This window comes from Balaenoptera borealis (genome assembly GCF_965194805.1).
Source record: "Balaenoptera borealis genome assembly, chromosome: 10".
In the NCBI taxonomy this organism is placed as follows: Eukaryota; Metazoa; Chordata; class Mammalia; order Artiodactyla; family Balaenopteridae; genus Balaenoptera; species Balaenoptera borealis.
In genome coordinates, this window is record NC_138874.1 from 8,994,124 (window position 1) to 9,009,672 (window position 15,549).

General features: G+C 43.8%; 1 long non-coding RNA gene across 1 annotated transcript; it reads right to left on the reverse strand.

Moving 5' to 3' along the window:
• Nucleotides 1–6,816: 6,816 nt before the first annotated feature.
• Nucleotides 6,817–15,046, reverse strand: LOC309636224. The gene is made up of 2 exons (XR_014249316.1): nucleotides 9,189–15,046; nucleotides 6,817–7,318 (listed from the first exon to the last, which is right to left on the reverse strand). It is a non-coding gene; the product is annotated as an uncharacterized lncRNA (long non-coding RNA).
• Nucleotides 15,047–15,549: the final 503 nt, after the last annotated feature.

Consider the following 15,549-nt stretch of genomic DNA (forward strand, 5'->3'; position numbering starts at 1 on the left):
AGCGACTAAAGGCAGGGTCCTTTAGTATACCGTTTAATAAAGTTATCGTAAGTGTAGAGTCACACACACAACATGCAACGCTAAAGAACAGGTGACCACAGGGTGGTTTTGGATCCAGGTCTGAATCAGCCGCTGTATGTGGCTGTGTCTTTCCCCTTCAGTAAGGCCAGGACTGGCTTCCAAGGCCCCGTGCTTGGTTTAATGCTCTAGTCTCTCCATTTGAAATGTTTTAAGATTTTTGAACAAGAGACTCCATCCTTTCCTTTTGCACTGGGACTCACAAATTACATCCCTGGTTCTGAGAGAGGCCTCATCACTTTTCTGTGTCAGAGCTAATATGTAAATTGCAGAGAATTCTCAGGTTCTGGGTCTGTAATTCAGAAGCGCAGATGGGGATTTCTCGGCGGGGGGCGGGGGGGCGGGCGGGGAGGGGCACTAACCTGAACACAGATGCCTCCTAGTCAAGCAGGGCCCGTAGTCGCCATCGCTGCATCCAACGCGGTAGCTAATCTGGAATCACACTCAAGGCCACGGTCAACACCGAGACCTGACCCGAGTAGGGTCTGGGAACACACCTGGCCGGCAGCCGCAGGGATTCTCAGCGTCACAGGAGGGCCAAGGTCAGAAGCCAGGAAGTTGGGTCCAAAATTGCTGCAGGACACCTGGGAGGAGGGCGCAGACCCTGTGGAGTAGGAGCCGCCCAAAACTGCCCGAGGAGTTCAGGACAACCGGGTTGGGTTTAGGGGCCCGACTCCCTCCCAGCTGGGAAATGGAAGAAAACTGGTAGCTGGAAACTCAGGAAGGGAGAAGGGAGGGTCTCGTGGGCCCCTTAGGATCTGCCGGGCAAGGACCTAACATCCCGAGTTAACTAGCTCCCTCTGGCGGCCAGTGCGGAAGGACCCAAACCTGTTACAGTGGAAACATGCAGGGAAAGCCCAGTGATAGAGCGCAGCCAACAGGTGAAGGTCTTTATGCTAAATCTCGAATTTCTATCAACAGCATCTCCATAGCTTTGGCTGTATCTGCTCTTATTTGCTGCAAATGTTGGTCAAAATCCTAGAATTTAAGAAAGTATGGTCATTTCAACATTTGTACTGCAAAATTCTCTCCCTAGGGGAGTAAAATCACTCTCTCTCTCTCCCTCTCTCCCCCTCTCTCTCCCTCTTTATCTCCACCTCCCTTTCTCTCCCTGCCCCAGATCTTGTTGGTAATGAAAGTAGCCTGAAGGCTACTGGAAAATCTCCTGACTCACAAGGCCTGTGTTCACAGAGTATCCTGTGCTCACCACAACCACCGGCCATGGCTCTAGCAGCTGACTTGAAAACTGTCTTACCCTCTTACCCTCATTGGGACTTGCTATTTAACCATTTCACGTCCACATGTGTCATAGATCCACTCCTCAGGCAGCGGCTTGGCTTTGCATAAGAAATACAAATGGAAACACGTGCCTTATATTCTGAATTTTTTTCTGAAGGCTGAACTACATGATCTCTAAGATTCCTGCCAGAATCTATTATAAGTAAACCAAAATCTGATTGATAAAAATCTCCCTGAAAATTGTCTGAGATCTAAAGCATGTAGTCAACGTAGACACATGTGAACTGTGAATGACTGAGTCTCGTAATTTGACCACGGCTCATGTGTTTTGAACGCTAACTGGGTATCAGGTACCGTGCCAACTATACAATCGCATTATCCTCACAACAACCTGGTAGGAATGTTCCTTAACATCCCTGTTTTATGAATGAAGAAATCGAGGCTCTGAGAGCTTGAAGGACTTGTCAAACTCACACAGCTAGTTAGTGCGGGAGCCAGGACTTGATGCCCAAGTCACACCTGTCTGAGCATCTCAACGGGATGCGGGTTCAGAGGGAATCAGTGCCAGGAAGGCCCCATTCCTAAGCCCCTGTTGTAGCTCTCCCAGGACAAGCGTTTAGACCTAGTCATGGTAACTGGGCCTGGAGCTGCTGAGCTCATAGGTTTTCTCTGCTCCTGACGTGGATTCTGACAGCTTATCACATTACCGTTATCTCTGCACCGTGTCACTGCTTCCTGGCCTTGGCTGTGTGTTCAGGCAGACTTCCCTGACCCCTTTGGAAATGTGCTGCTTGAGATCATTGAGTCAGCGGCAATGGTCTGCATCTTCTAGAAGGGAATGTCCAGTTGTCATCATCCCCTGGCTCTGGCTGTGCGTGGACCTACCCACCGTTACATGGTATCTGCTTCAATAACTCAAACTCTGGAGGGTTATGTTTAGCTAGATCTACTTTCTAGTTTGTAAATCTGATAAGCCACTATATTGTGGAATCAGATCTCATTGCCTTAAAACGTATTCCATTTGCCTATTAAACGGTTTTGAGAATAGTGTCAGACCAGTGAGTGTGTGTGTGTGTGTGTGTGCGTGTGTGTGCATGTGTGTGTGTCCTGCCCACCCCATCTTCCCTGTCACCCAGACTACAAACTGGGGTTGTCTTCAGTTTGCCTGCACACACACACCCACAGCCTGCATCCTTCCCTCAGTCCCCCAGGTGTCCTTTTTGGGGTCTCCTCCTTTCCTCTGGCCCCAGACAACTCTAGCAGTCTCCTGCCCTATCTGCCTTCATCATATTAATGCTGAATCATCACCCAGAAATAAGGTCAGCCATGTGACAGGCCTCCGAATCCCACAGGACTGGTTCCCTGGTCAACACTCAGTAGCGTCGCATCCTGAGTCCTGCAAAATCTGTCTCCAGATTTACCCCCCAACCTTATCACCTTAAAATTCATCCCAACAACCATGTTGAGAACCAACATTTATTGAGCCTCTGCTAAAGCCAGGGACTCTGCACCTGGTAGGGCACGCTGGCAATGGGATGTGAGCCTGTGATCTGTCCTGGTCCCACACCCCCTGTGCCCTCCTGTGACTCTGTCCAATGCTGGCTCTGTTCCCTCTGTTCTCTTTCTTGCCTATTAAAATCATTCTCATCTTCCAAGTCAGGTGTCTACTCTCCGTGACATTGACCCTAATCCCCTTGAAATTCCCTCCTGGAGCCTGAGTACCTGGGTTTTAGTCCTAATTTGCTACTAACTAGGTGTGTGACTCTGGGAAATTTTAAAAATCTCACTGAGTCTCAGTTTCCTCATCCTGAAAAATTGCAATAATAAAAAATACTTCCTCACATAGATGTTGAGAGGACTATGTCACAGTGAGTACAAATGAATACAAATGAGATTTTTTTCTTAAAGCATTGAAAACTGGGTAAGAAATTATTTCTAGAATCTTGGCTCCCAAACGTTGTTTTTATTGCTATTTACCCTCAGATCATTCTGCCTTCCTTTTGTATCTGCTTCCTCCAGTTGATTTTTAGTTTCTTGAGGCCAGGGACTGTCATTTTTAATTTTTTTGTGTGAGGCTGAGAAAAGAGTAATTATTTTATTTTATTTTTTTAACATCTTTATTGGAGTATAATTGCTTTACAATGGTGTGGGGACTGTCATTTATCTTTGCATTCTAGTGGGTCAGCTAATAATGAGCTTTGACCATAGTACATGTTGGCTTAGTTGAGTTTGATTGCTACATGATTATAGATATGCTGGGAAATTTTAAGGTCATTTTACCTATTCCCCTGCTTCAGGTAGGACTTTCCTAATTCTGGGTAGATGAGAATCTGGACCATTGGCAACCTATTCCACTTTCTTTTACTTTAAATGAACTGAAGGAGACCTTAGAGATTATTTCATGCAAGGATAACAAATAGATGCCCTTTTATGTGCTGACTCCAATCAATTAATAATGGCTTTCTTGAGTGCTGGCAGTGCTACAATAGATTAATGATGTCTGCTCCTTGTGCAGGTTAGGCAGTTAGTAATGTGCATGTAGTGTATTTACCTTTCCCGATTTAGTCCATTGCTCTCATTTACACATGAGGAAACCAATGTCCAGAGAAGCTGGGTGACATACTCAAGGCCAGAGAGTTAGTTAGAAGCAGGGTATAAACTGGAGGAGGTCAGATGTTCTGGAAACTAGTTCAGTGTTTTCTTTTTTCTTTTTTTTTTTTTGGAGAGACTAGAGTTTGGAAGAGAAGAAAAAGATCCAGTTGTGAGTCCATGGCCCATTTACCCATGGATTTAACTGCTCATGCTCCTCATTCTGTGGCCTGGGGACTGTGTCTCTGAAAAACAGCATGTGAGCAGCAATGACCTAGGGGAAGAGTTGCTCCTTCAAACCATGGGCACATCCTTCTCTCAGACCATCTGTCCCAACCTGGAATTGCCAGATGGAGCCTGCCTGGACCACAGGATGGCGAGGCTGAGTCCTGGGCTACTTTAGAAGCAGAGACATCTCAAACAAATTCCCATGAATTTTAAACTCTTACAAAATAAGATTAGGTGCATGGTATGCCCCCTGGGGGAATAGGCTCTTCTTTATAGTATTGAATTTATAACTTCAAATTTGAAATGGAAACACTGAAAGGAATTCTTCGTGGATGGGAAGGGGGATCATTCTGCAATATTCAAAAAAAGTTGTAGATGGGACTTCCCTGGTGATGCAGTGGTTAAGAATCCGCCTGCCAATGCAGGGAACACAGGTTCAAGCCCTGGTCTGGGAAGATCCCACATGCCACGGAGCAACTAAGCCCGTGCGCCACAACTACTGAGCCTGCACTCTAGAGCCTGCGAGCCACAACTACTAAAGCCCGCACGCCACAACTACTGAAGTTCACGCGCCTAGAGCCCGTGCTCCACAACAAAAGAAGCCACTGAAATGAGAAGCCCATGCCCCGTAACGAAGAGTAGCCCCCGCTCACCGCAACTAGAGAAAGCCCGCGCGCAGCAACGAGACACAATGCAGCCAAAAATAATAAACAAATAAAATTAAATTAAATTTTAAAAAAGTTGTAGAATTCAGAACTTCCAAATAAGCTGAAATTTCTGGAGAATTCAAAATACATATTTTATGCCAATAGAATTTAGACTCTGCTTATGTACAGACTAAAAGTAGGTAGGGAGAGAAGGGGGGCACCAATACACCCAAAAAAGCACTAAGAGGCAAAATTCATTAAAAACCAGGCATCTGCTCTCAGGAATGATTAATGTTCCAGCTGCAGACTGTGCAGTGCCATTGCTGAGTTACATTGCACTGTAGCTCTCACCTAAATACAGCTTGATGCCAACTATCAAATAGCATGCTTTGTTGTATATCTTAGTACACAAACACCTGTATGTAGAATCATGGGATATTACAGCTGGAGAAGAAGTTAAAGACCATGGCCCAAGCCCCTCTCTTTACAGATGTCCCCAAAAGGTGAAAGGGCTTAGCCGAGGCCACACTGCCGGTTACAGGCAAAGCTCGCCCAGACTTAGAATGGGAATCTCCATTCTAAGTCTTTCTGCTGTCCAGTATACACATCCCAGAGTTACACATTTTCCATGGAAAGAGGGATAGACCATTAGAAAGAAAATATCCAAAGAAATTTAATTCAACCCCAAAGATCGGTATTTGCATCACCTGAGTTAACAATTCCATACGTTATCTTTTCCTTTGGTACAGCCTCCCAGCCCACCCTGAAGATTTCAGACTTCACAGCCTCCATAATCTTGTGGGCCGGTTCCTTAAAGTCAGCTCTCTCTCCGTCCTACCAGTTCTGTTCCTCTGCAGAACCCTGGCTGATGCACGTGGGGCGGGCTCCCTTGGGCACCTTTAGGTCTCCAGCAGAAACATTCTCGGCACCCCCCACCCAGGCCCCTCCTCTCGGGGCCCACACCCTGATCTCCATTTGCCCTGTGAGAGGTAGGGGGCTGGAGGGTCACCTCCTCCCAAACCAGAGCCTGTCCCTGCCTGTTCAGAGCACCTGAGAGCACAGGACGAGGCTGACCATCCCTCAGCTCCTGCCACAAGAAGCTCCACCCCTTTGCATGGGGGGGGGGGAAGGGAGCGGGGGTGCTTTGTAACCAAAGATTCCATTTTACCCCTCTCGCAGATTTGAGCTTCTGCCCCCCTTTTTTAAAATTTTATTTTATTTCTTGGCCGCTGTGGCCTGTGGGATCTTAGTTCCTGGACCAGGGATGGAAGCCGGGCCCTCGGCAGTGAAAGCACAGAGTCCTAACCACTGGACCACCAGGGAATTCCCTGAGCTTCTGCCCCATGGAGAGCAGAGGGGAGGGAACCTGGAGGTCCCCCAGGGGTTAGGGTGTGTGACCAGCTTCTCAGTCTGTACCACTCATACATGTCTGGTCGCCAAGGGAGGGGCTTGCAGCGTCCGTGTGGACCACTGTGAGGGGGGCAGGGAGCGGTGGTTCTTGGCACCAAAGGCCTGAGTCCCAGCGAGAGTGTGAATCCTGGAAGTCAGCTGGGCCAGGGCTCCTTCCAAAGCAACTTAAACATCTTTGTTTCCTTCCCTGTGAAATACCCCATTTCGCCCTCTATTGATTTGAAAGTCATCCATTCTATTTCTATTCTTCTCATCTATAGAGTAAAGCAGTATCGATTCAGTTGAACCAAGTGAAACTGCCAATATTGGGACATTTTTTGTTTACAAAAATGTAACTTCATGTGGTCCGACAGGTTCCCCCAGCATACACCAGGATTCATAAGACACTTTTTATCTCCCTTGAAGGTGGGACTTTCAAGCCCCACTTCCTTCAGCTCGATATCTTACACTGATACCGATCTGAGGTGGCCTCGGCCTGCAGTGGCTTGAAGCAGGGTTTTGGTTCCTGGCCAGTGATTGAGGTCGGGTCGCGGCGGTGAGAGCGCTGAATCCTGGCCACTAGACCAGTGGTCAGTGACAAGACCCTGGCCCTATTGCAGAAAAAGAATTCCCACAAAGACGGAAAGTAGTGAAACAAGTAAAGTATTTATTAGGAGTCAAAAAAGAGTACAGTACGTGTGGATAGACACACAGGCGGGCTCAGAGAGACGGTCGCACCCTCGTGGCAGTTTAAATCACTTATATGGGGCATTTCTTCCATGTTTCCTTTGACCAATCATTTTGATTTGTCTGAGTCAGAGTCCATATTTGGTGTATCTCAGGATTTTCCCACGTGTGCACGCACGTCTCTTAGCCAAGGTGGATTCTACCAAAGAGGCCTATGGGTAGACTTAGCCACTTAGCGTCACTCCCCTTTTGACCTCCAAGGAGCCTTTCTGCGCATGTGTGGTCAGGGAGGTCTCCTGACTTCAAGAATGAGGAATATGTGGTCTCTTATCTTCTATCTGGGCAGGGCCCAGCCTCCTCTCTCAATTGTCCTGTTATTCTCGTCTCGGAGTATTGGTCCACAAGGAACGAACTCAAACCGTTTGCCCTGGGGGCTCATCTGTCTTCTGCCTCAATATTATCTGCAAATTTAGGTCCATATTTCTAATAAATGGCTGTTTTTGAAGCAAGGATACATTTTACTTACTTTTTCTCATTGTTACCTCTTGTATGACCATTCTTGCCACTGCATTCTAGCAACTTCTAACGGGAGCACAACCTCTTGTAGTTTTTCGGGGGACTCTATGGGTGGTAACTTCTTAAACACTTCATATAACTTAAAATGCCTTTATTTTGCTCCCACTTTTGAATGATTATTTGGCTAGATATAGAAGTACAGTTTACACTTTTTCCCATGGCACCTTAAAGATATTCCTTAAAGATGTCCTGACTTCCAGCATTGCCAATGAAGAATCTGTTGCTTTTGCAAAATTGTATTTTCTGTTTTCAAGATATCCAAATAGTCTTTTTTCAAAGCTACATGTTCTTATTTCATAATCACCAGCTTTAGGGATGTGACACCTTCCCTTTATTTCTTTGAGAATTTTATTTGTTTTCAGGTGTCATTTGTAATAGCTTTACTGAAGTATAGTTTACATTCCATAAAAAGACATTCATTATAAGTGCACAATACAGTTATTTTTGATAAGTGTGCAGAGTTGTACAACATCACTGTTGTCGAGTTCTAGAACTTTCCCATCACTTGAACAAGTTCTGCCATAGCGTTTGAGTTCAATCTTCAATTGCCTCCAGCCTGAGGGAATCACTGATCTACTTCCTATCTCTGTATTTTTTTCCCCTTTTTTGGAAATTTTATATAAATGGTATCATATAACACGTGGTTTTTTGTGTCTGGCTTTTTTTCCTCTTAGCATAATGTTTTGGAGGTTTATCCATGTAAGCATGTATCAGTAGTTCTTTATTTATATTGTTGAATAGGATTTCGTTGTGCTACATTTTTATCCAGGGCTTCCTATGTGCACTGTTCTAAGCCTCATTCAACGTGGTTTATAGTCTGCATGGGGGATAGAGCCATGCCCATCTAATCTGGAGCCATTTCTGGAGGAAGACATGGTCATTTCCATTTCTCCAAGGAAGACATACAGATGGCCAATAGGCACATGAAAAGATGCTCATCATCACTAATTATTAGAGAAATGCAAATCAAAACCACAATGAGGTACCACCTCACCCCGGTCAGAATAGCCATCATTAAAAAGTCTTCAAATAACAAATGCTGGAGGGCATGTGGAGAAAAGGGAACCCTCCTACACTATTGGTGGTAATGTAAGTTGGTGCAGCCACTATGGAAAACAGTATAGAGGTTCCTTGAAAAACTAAAAATAGGGTTGCCATATGATCTAGCAATGCCACCTCTGGGCATATATCCGGATAAACCTATAATTCAAAAAGATACATGCACCACTATGTTCATAGCTGCACTATTTACAATAGCCAAGACATGGGAACAACTTAAATGTCCATCGACAGATGAACGAATAAAGAAGATGTGGTATATATACACAATGGAATATTACTCGGCCATAAAAAAGAATGAAACAATGCCATTTGCAGCAATATGGATGAACCTAGAGATTATCATACTAAGTGAAGTAAGTCAGAAAGAGAAAGACAAATACCATACGCTATCACTTATATGTGGAATCTAAATTAGGACACAAATGAACTTAACCTATGAAACAGAAACAGACCCACAGACATAGAGAACAGATTTGTGGTTGCCAAGATGGAGCGGGGAAAAAGGAAGGATGGATTGGGAGTTTGGGATTAGCAGATGCAAACTAGTATATATTGAATGGATAAACAACAATGTCCTACTGTAGAGCACAGGGAATTATATTCAATATCCTGTGATAAACCATAATGGAAAAAAAAAAAAAAAAAAGACATGGTCACTTCTTTAACAGAGCCAAGCCCAGCCTCATCACCTACCACTTCAAGATGAACAAGAGTATTTTCCTTCCACAGCTGGTTAGAAAGCAGGTGTCGTCTTGTGAGTCCAAGCCCCTCTCTCCACGGCTCACTGGCTCCTGTGCCGGCTTCCAGGTTAGTGAATCTTAGCTGGTAAAGGCTAGGGGACGGGGATGGGGGGTAGCTGCCAGCATGCAGCTCTGGGGAAGGGCCTGGAACCTGGACCTTTCCCGTTGCTCCTTGTAAAGCTACACGTCTTGTTCTGAAGCATGCTGCTTAAAGTTGACTTTTCCTTGAAAGGAAAATGTTCTGAATTTTTTAATGCTTCAAAAAGGAAAGAGAAAGATAAAAAAGAAAGGAAAGAAGGCAGGCAAGGAAGAGCCATTTCCATTTTCCTTCTCCTTTAAATCCATCTCTGGACATATTCGGTAGCAGCCCTGCCAGCTGTTAAAAGTATTTGAGAGTTGGCAGAGGACTACAGTGAGGAAATCAAATCTCTGCTCCTCCAGAGAACTCCATTAGCGAGATATTTAAACTGTGGCTTCACCTGAAAGAGGAAAGACAGCAGCCCACAAGGCAACCTCCCCGCTCCTTACAGAGCTCTGAGAAGCAGCTGGGTCCTGTTTCTCAGGCCTTGACAACACTTCCTACTCCTTCCGCCTACAGGAATATTCTGAAAAGAGACATTAGTGCACTTGAGACATCACCTCTCCTCCCCTGCTCCATGTCATGCAGCCAGAACCCAGCTAGATGCAGTTACTAGTGTTCTCAGCAGGCTGCAAGGGGACAGAGGGCGAACAGAAATCCTGCCCTCATGCATAACATTATAGCTCCCCAACGCTGAGAATACACTCTTCATAAGAAGACTGATAAATTTGGCATATCTGTACACAGAAGTATACATTTCCATATTATGAATGTAATACAAAACAGCCAGTTTATATTTGAAAACCAGCAATGTGATACAATTTTATTTGTGTGGCAGTTTGTTTGGAAAATTCAGCATTCATCTTACAATTAAATACATGCTATAAATACATATCAAAAGCCAAGGAAGTGTTTATAATCATTGACCCTGAAACTCCACTGCAAGGAATGTGCCCTAAGGCCACCAAGTCAATGGGAAAAAAGAGCCAAGATGCTCAATGATTGTTCCTATTGTTAAACTGCAGAACTAGATACTGTCGAATTTGCCACAGAGAAAAATGGTTAAGATAAATCAGCGTGGGGGGTGGTGGTGGTGGTGGGATGAATTGGGAGATTGGGATTGACATGTATACACTAATATGCATAAAATAGAGAACTAATAAGAATCTGCTGTATAAAAATAAATAAAATAAAATTCAAAATTTGGAAAAAAGAAATCGGTGTGTTGTGACATGTAAATATTTTAAATGATTATGATTTGTTATGATGTTATGGGATGTCAATTGTGATTATTATGATATCACATGGGAAATATTTGTGATATAATGTTCAGTGAAATAATCAGAAGATATAGCTGGTATGTGGCCCAAGCGCACAATTTCACAGCAATATTTCTGTATATGGACTTGCCAAGAGGGTGTCACAGAAAAATGAAATTAGTTGTTTTAAAGTAGTAAGAATATGAGCAAAAGTTTTCTTTGGGGACTTCCCTGGTGGTCCAGTGGTTAAGACTTTACCTTCCAATGCAGGGGGTGCAGGTTCGATCCCTGGTCGGGGAGCTAAGATTCCCACATGCCTCTAGGCCAAAAAAAACAAAACAGAAAATAGAAAAAAAAAAGTTTTCTTTTGATGGTGCCGTATTTTTTAAATAAAAATGGAAACAAAAAGCAATGCAAATTTTAGTTAGCTCTCTGCATCAATGCATAATAACCCTTTTAACTCACAGGTAGTTCATCTAAGTACTAATCATTTCCATCCTCAGTTGTAGGGCCTAAAGACAGGCTCTGCAGAAGGAAAATTAAAGAGAGAGAAGGGTTGGGGAAAGAAGAGAGAACTGAGGAAGGAGGGGAGGCAGAGGAGAAAACGCAAGATGTCCAACCACCTCATCTTTGGTCTCTATTTGCTTTTAAAGTTTTGTCTTAGGCTGAACTTATTTCTTTAACTTCCTCAATCAATTCCTCCCCTGAATTACACTTTTTTTCTGATTTCATATCTCTCTCTCTCCAACCTGAATATCAGATTCTGTCTTCAATTAATATCATTGTAAACCAAGATCTATGGGTTTTAATAACTACTTGGTTAAAAATCAGCCGGGCAGGGCTTCCCTGGTGGCGCAGTGGTTGGGAGTCTGCCTGCCGGTGCAGGGGACGCGGGTTCGAGCCCTGGTCTGGGAGGATCCCACGTGCCACGGAGCAACTGGGCCCGTGGGCCACAATTGCTGAGCCTGCGCGTCTGGAGCCTGTGCTCCGCAACAGGAGGGGCCGCGATGGTGAGGGGTCCGCGCACTGCGATGAGGGGTGGCCCACACTTGCCGCAACTGGAGGGGGCCCTCGCACAGAGGCGGGGACCCAACACAGCCATAAATTAATTAATTAATTAATTAAAAAATAAATAAAAAATAAAATCAGCCTGGCAAATGAAAGAGCAAGAAGATTGTCTTCTTTTCAAAGACTACTGCCTTCACCCAACAGTTTACTGCAGTAGAGATAATATTTTAAAACCTGGTAATACTTGATTTCTTACCTTCCTAACTGCATGACCTTCTCCCAGCCAGTCCAGAGCATCCAGGCACAAACTGGAAGAAGGGGATGTTTGGGGGAAGATTAAAAATGTCACAGAAAAAGTACAGAGAGAAAGACTTAGTTTAATATTCAGCTTTTCACATGTAAAGTAGGATTAACTACTAAGGCAATAGTGTTGCAACCAGGCTACAGCTTTAATAGAGGATTTTTAAGATATCTTTCTCTCCTCCACTGGAATATTAACCATCAAGCCTGGATGACTCGGGTCATGGAGTCATCCATCGAATGAAGAAAAGGCAAATCCATTTGTCCGTAACAACTAGAGGGTGGGGATAACCCTACAACTTGTGTTCCTCTATGGTAGAAGTGGAATAGTTAGAAGTTGAACTGTGTCCCCCTTCCAAATGTATATTTTGAAGTCCTTAAACCCCAGTTTATGACTCAGAACATGTCATAAACTGACACACTGCAGAAGTAATCAAATTAAAATGAGGTAATAGGGTAGACCCTACTCTAATGCGACAGGTGTCCTTTTATAGGGAGAAATTTGCACACAGACAGCTATACAGGGAGACTGCCATATGAACATGAAGATGGTTATCTATAAGCCAAGAAAGAGGCTGGAGACAGACCCTTCCCTCACAGCCCTCAGAAGGAACCACTCCTGCCAACACCTTGATCTCAGACTTCTGGCCTCCAGAATTGGGAGACAATAAATATTCTGTTTTTAGGCTACTTGGTTTGTGGCACTTTGTTACAGCAGACCTAGCAAACTAATACAGTGCCCAAAGGAAGAGAAAAAGAAAATCCCTGCTTTCCACTCTGAGGGGCAATGGGAAGAAGAACAAAAGGATGCTATTCCCCTCTCCTCATTTGGGGCTCTGGAAAAAGGCCCAGTAGGAGGCTTCCCTGGACCAACCTCGATGCCACCACAGCAAAGCAAACCTGCCACACAGGATGGTCAGGTGAGCAGGCCTTGGGCACATGTTGGCTGGGCTTTCCTCAGTTCAAGTGAAGTATATTGTAGGGGAGGAAAAATAATTTTCCCTCTAACCTTCTAGGTTCTAGGCTGAGATGCCCCCATAATAAAAGACAGATTAGTAGAAGAAAACCAGAAGCTTAGTAACATGTAACTGAATAGCTCCCCGAAATGGCCCAAGCCACCACCTTAAATACCATCTCCACCTAAAGACAAAAGGAGATGTTGGCGGGGGGGTTGGGGGGGGCCAGTTATGGGAGGTTATCAAGCAAAGCACAGAAAACAAGCGCATGGTTGTTATGCAGGTTTAACTTGCTGTTTTCTCCATTGATAAGCATTTCCAATGATTGAGTCATTCTCCCCTTCCTGGTACAATCTTACAAATGGAGATTTCCCTTGCAAATATAAACATCCTGGAGGACCTTCAAGATGGCAGAGGAGTAAGATGTGGAGATCACCTTCTTCCACAAATACATTGCAAATACATCTACATGTGGAAGAATTCCTACAGAACACCTACTGAACGCTGGCAGAAGACCTCAGACTTCCCAAAAGGCAAGAAAATCCCCACGTACCTGCCCACGTGGCTGACAGGGTCTTGGTGCTCCAGCCATGTGTCAGGCCTGAACCTCTGAGGTGAGAGAGCTGAGTTCAGGACATTGGACCACCAGACACGTCCTGGTCCCACGAAATATCAATTGGCGACGGCTCTCCCAGAGATCCCTATCTCAACGCTAAGACCCAGCTCCACTCAATGACCAGCAAGCTACAGTGCTGGACACCCTATGCCAAACAACTAGCAAGACAGGAACACAACCCCATCCATTAGCAGAGAGGCTGACTAAAATCATAATAAGTTCACAGACACCCCAAAACACACCACCGGAAGCGGCCCTGCCCACCAGTAAGACAAGATCCAGCCTCATCCACCAGAACACAGGCACCAGTCCCCTCCACCAGGAAGCCTACATGACCCACTGAACCAACCTCACCCACTGGGGGCAGACACCAAAGACAGTGCCTGTGAAAAGGAGACCCAGACCCCAAACACAGTAAGTTAAGCAAAATGAGAAGACAGAGAAATACGCAGCAGATGAAGGTGCAAGGTAAAAACCCACCAGACCAAACAAATGAAGAGGAAATAGACAGTCTACCTGAAAAAGAATTCAGAGTAATGATAGTAAAGATGATCCAAAATATTGGAAATAGAATGGAGACAATACAAGAAACGTTTAACAAGGAACTAGAAGAACTAAAGAGCAAGCAAACAATGATGAACAACATAGTAAATGAAATTAAAAATTCTCTAGAAGGAATCAATAGCAGAATAACTGAGGCAGAAGAACGGATAAATAACCTGGAAGATAAAATTGTGGAAATAACTACTGCAGAGCAGAAAGAGAAAAAAGAATGAAAAGAATTTAGGACAGTCTCAGAGACGTCTGGGACAGCATTAAACACACCATCGTTTGAATTATAGGGGTCCCAGAAGAAGAAGAGAAAAAAAAAAAGGAACTGAGAAAGTATTTGAAGAGATTATAGTTGAAAACCTCCCTAATATGGGAAAGGAAATAGTCAGTCAAGTCCAGGAAGCACAGAGAGTCCCATACAGGATAAATCCAAGGAGAAACACGCCAAGACACATATTAATCAAACTATCAAAAATTAAATACAAAGAACAAATATTAAAAGCAGCAAGGGAAAAACAACAAATAACATACAAGGGAATCCCCATAAGGTTAACAGCTGATCTTTCAGCAGAAACTCTGCAAGCCAGAAGGGAGTGGCAGGACATATTTAAAGTGATGAAAGAGAAAAACCTACAACCAAGATTAGTCTACCCAGCGAGGATCTCATTCAGATTTGATGGAGAAATTTAAACCTTTACAGATAAGCAAAAGTTAAGAGAATTCAGCACCACCAAACCAGCTTTACAACAAATGCTAAAGGAACTTCTCTAGGCAGGAAACACAAGAGAAGGAAAAGACCTACAATAATAAACCCTCAACAATTAAGAAAATGGAAATAGGAACATGCATATTGATAATTACCTTAACTATAAATGGATTAAATGCTCCAACCAAAAGACACAGACTGGCTGAATGGATACAAAAACAAGACCTGTATATATGTTGTTTACAAGAGACCCATTTCAGACCTACAGACACATACAGACTGAAAGTGAGGGGATGGAAAAAGATATTCCATGCAAATGGAAATCAAAAGAAAGCTGGAGTAGCAATTCTCATATTGGACAAAATATACTTTAAAATAAAGACTATATTACAAGGGACAAAGAAGGACACTACATAATGATCAAGGGATCAATCCAAGAAGATATAACAATTGTAAATATTTATGCACCCAGCATAGGAGCACCTCAATCAATACATAAGGCAAATGCTAACAGCCATAAAAGGGGAAATCGACAGTAACACAATAATAGTGGGGGACTTTAACACCGCACTTTCACCAATGGACAGATCATCCAAAATGAAAATAAATAAGGAAACACAAGCTTTAAATGACATATTAGACAAGATGGACTTAATTGATATTTATAGGACATTCCATCCAAAAACAACACTTTCTTCCCAAGTGCTCATGGAACATTCTCCAGGATAGATCATATCTTGGGTCACAAATCAAGCCTTGGTAAATTTAAGAAAATTGAAATCATATCAAGTATCTTTTCTGACTACAACGCTATGAGACTAGATATCAATTACAGGAA